General features: G+C 40.3%; 1 long non-coding RNA gene across 1 annotated transcript in view; it reads right to left on the reverse strand.

The window, feature by feature from the left end:
• The window catches only part of LOC104996198, a 9,843-nt gene extending 6,774 nt beyond the window's left edge, over window positions 1-3,069 (reverse strand). The window contains exon 1 of the long non-coding RNA XR_826146.1: window positions 270-3,069. This is a non-coding gene — a long non-coding RNA (uncharacterized LOC104996198). The remainder of the gene's footprint in view (window positions 1-269) is intronic.
• Between the last annotated feature and the right edge of the window lie 6 nt (window positions 3,070-3,075).

Here is a 3,075-nt window from a genome sequence, read left to right on the forward strand (position 1 = left end):
CCGCCCGGGTAAGCCCCTCGCGACCTTCTCTGCTGCCACTGCCACAGTTTGAGGTGCCGCCCACCTTGTTCCCTCTGATTGCCCTCTTATACCCCAGGAATAATTACTGTACCGTTGTAGACATCCCCTCACCCTCCCTCTGGGGACCCTGGCAGTGCAGCAAAGCGCCCCCCCTTCCTCCGGAGTGCACGAACGAACGAACTCCCTCCCACCTCCAAAAAAAGAAAGTCACACGCCCCTTTAAAAAAAAGAAAAGAAAACAATCCTACCTCCGCTGGCGCTGGAGACCACCAGTGGTGCCGTTTGCTTAGAAATCCCTAAGCCTCATTTCTCTTGGCCACCTTAACCTGGGGCCTGGGACAGTGCGCCAGACCTGGCCGACACTCCCTGCACAGCACCCCTGGCTGGAGGGGAGAGGAAGGAGGGTTCTAGGCTCCACTACCAACCCCTCCTTTCTCTGTTCAATCCCCACCCCACCCCCGCAATGCATACACCCGCCCAGTATGCGTTGCAAAAATAAAGAAGAATACATTGGTGCTGACAGCGCAGATGAAGCCAGGCCCAGGGATGGGTGGCCCGGACAAGGCATTTTTGCTGCCCCACAGAGCTAGGTCAGCTCCATAGCCTCCTCTGCCTTTTGTCCGAGGGCAAAAGGGGACGGATGTGAAGTTGGAGGGTCTTCCCTTTGAGCGACGGTAGGCCCCGGCAGCGGCTGAGATGTCAGTGGGGAAGGGACCCCCACAAATATATCTGCCTTGAGCCTGAATTCGGATAGAGAAAGGCCAAGAGTCCGGCTGGGAGAACGTTGGTTCGTTGCTGTCTACCCTTGAATAAATGCTACTTTAATTTCCGTTGTCTCTGCGGGACCCTCTTGAGGCTTCTAATTTCGTTCTTGCCTGGGCCCCTTACGTTTCGGTCGGACCAGGCGTTTGGGGACAGGTTTTTGCAGTGGTGTCTGTGCTTGAGTCCCGTGTCCTTGGAAGGGAAGCCCCAGTGCTTTATAACAGGCTGAATTTGGTTTGACATCTTTTGGTAGACTGTCAGAGGAGGAAAAGGAATTTTTTGATTACTTCAAGACCCTCACTGCTCCCCGCCCAAACTGACGTTTTCGAATTGCGGCTTTGAAAATTGGAGTGTTGACTAGAGTGTGGAAAGAGTTGCTGATTTCATTCCTTTGGGTACTAGTAAAATCATTTAAGAATCAGACGAAAGAGAGTTATTGACATTTGCATTGGTTCTGTTTGGATCTTTTGGGTATATAAAATGTCGGGTTCTCTGAATCTTTTATCGAATTTAGAGTGTGTGCTACATTTATTTAATTCTTCTGCAAATGCTTAAAATAACATTTTGTGAAACGTGAAGATTCTATCACATGGATTGTTCTCTTCAGATTTTAAATGTTTAGTTCATTTATTTAACCCTAAACATTGAAATAGCATTGGAGAGGCATAGTTTTAAAGATTAAGTGAGCTATACAAAGGGGATAGACTTTTTAAAAATGATCATTGAAATACTATTAGTCGTTGTTGTTAAAATGTTAAGATTTACTTGAGAGTTTCCCTTAATTTTCCCAATAGCTAGCCATGAGAAGAAATGGGTAATTCCTCTACTTTGAACAGTTGCTGTACAACATTCCAGTTAGTTTTAATGATTTGGGTATTGAAGATAATTGTTGTCTGGTTTAAGATAGGCATTTAACCTAAGCAGCACTTGAAAACACAAGTACTAATGGTTTTGCTTCTCTTTTATTTGGGAAATCTGTGATTCTGTGAAATACTAATGAGCGTGTTATTTCTGTTGGAAACTCCATAATCAAAAGAGTTTATTATCCAGAGGTAGATTCCCTCTCTCCAAGTTTATTTTGTAAATGTGTGTTAACTTTTCGAATTAGATTATTTCAGACTCATCTGTAGTTCAGGCTGAGGAAAATGAGGGTTTTTTTTTTCCTTCTTGTTCAGCCTAGTATCTATTTCTCTAGCAAACAATTTTTTGTTGTTAAGAGTTTGTTAAAGATGTAGAAATAGAGGGATTAAAAATAAAGCAATCTCAATTCTCTTCAAAATGTATGTGTATTGTTAATAAGAGAGCACACTAAATCTAGAGATGTTTATCAGGTTTTAAAAATGTAAGCAAACTTTGAGGAGAAAGGGAATTTTTTATGGTTTTTTCATTAACACAGATATTTTGTGCATATTAATGTATTTCGTTTTCCCTTTGTCTTTCCTACATTGTATTGAAACTATAATTTTAATTCTGCAACTATTTGTTTTAAAATAACAATGCAAACATCTAGACACTAGAATTGGCTTTTCACTTACCAAGTTAGCATATTGTCTTGGTAATTAACAAATGGCTAGATGTGTTTTTAAATCCACAAGTTTGCTCACGGATTTTCTGTATGAAAATAGTATGAAAATCTAACTTTGAAATTCTATTTAAGGTTCTAACCTCTTTGTTTTAAGACTTTTCTCTCAGACAACCTTTTAAGGGTACTGTATTCTATAGCCTAAGGAAAGCCGCCTTTCACCACCTTTCCCATTCTGACCAAAAGTCCACACTCACAGGCTTATCCTGAAATAAACTCTCTTGTTTAAGTAGTGAAAATGTGTTAAATATCCTATTTATCATTGTATTATTTTGGGAAAGGCATTATTAACCTTGGTTGCTTTTAGATACATTTATAAACTAGGCAAGAAGCTAATATATAATGGCAAAATTTTATAAATATATAATAAAAAGCATGAAATAAATACATATCTATGTGGAGAGTTCCAGGTCTCAGTTGTTAGCTTATTTGAGCTTAAAATTCCAGTTTATGGGTGCAAATGATATTTAACTTGTGTTTTGTCTAAAAACTTTATCAGTTGCCTCTGTGCAGAAACTAAGACATCAGTTCCTGGTGACTATCATTTTTTCAGAAAATAAGGGCATTCCCAAACTCAAACCACTTCAGAACCCTGGACATAAAATAAACATTTGGGACAGGGAAAGAAATTTAGACCCCAGAATTGGTTCAAGAAGGCGGGCAGTTTCAAGCTCTACTTTTTGGTTCTGGGGGAAGCGATTTTTTAGTAT

The sequence above is a fragment of the Bison bison genome, unplaced genomic scaffold, assembly GCF_000754665.1.
Source record: "Bison bison bison isolate TAMUID 2011002044 unplaced genomic scaffold, Bison_UMD1.0 scf7180017864291, whole genome shotgun sequence".
Taxonomy (NCBI): Eukaryota; Metazoa; Chordata; class Mammalia; order Artiodactyla; family Bovidae; genus Bison; species Bison bison.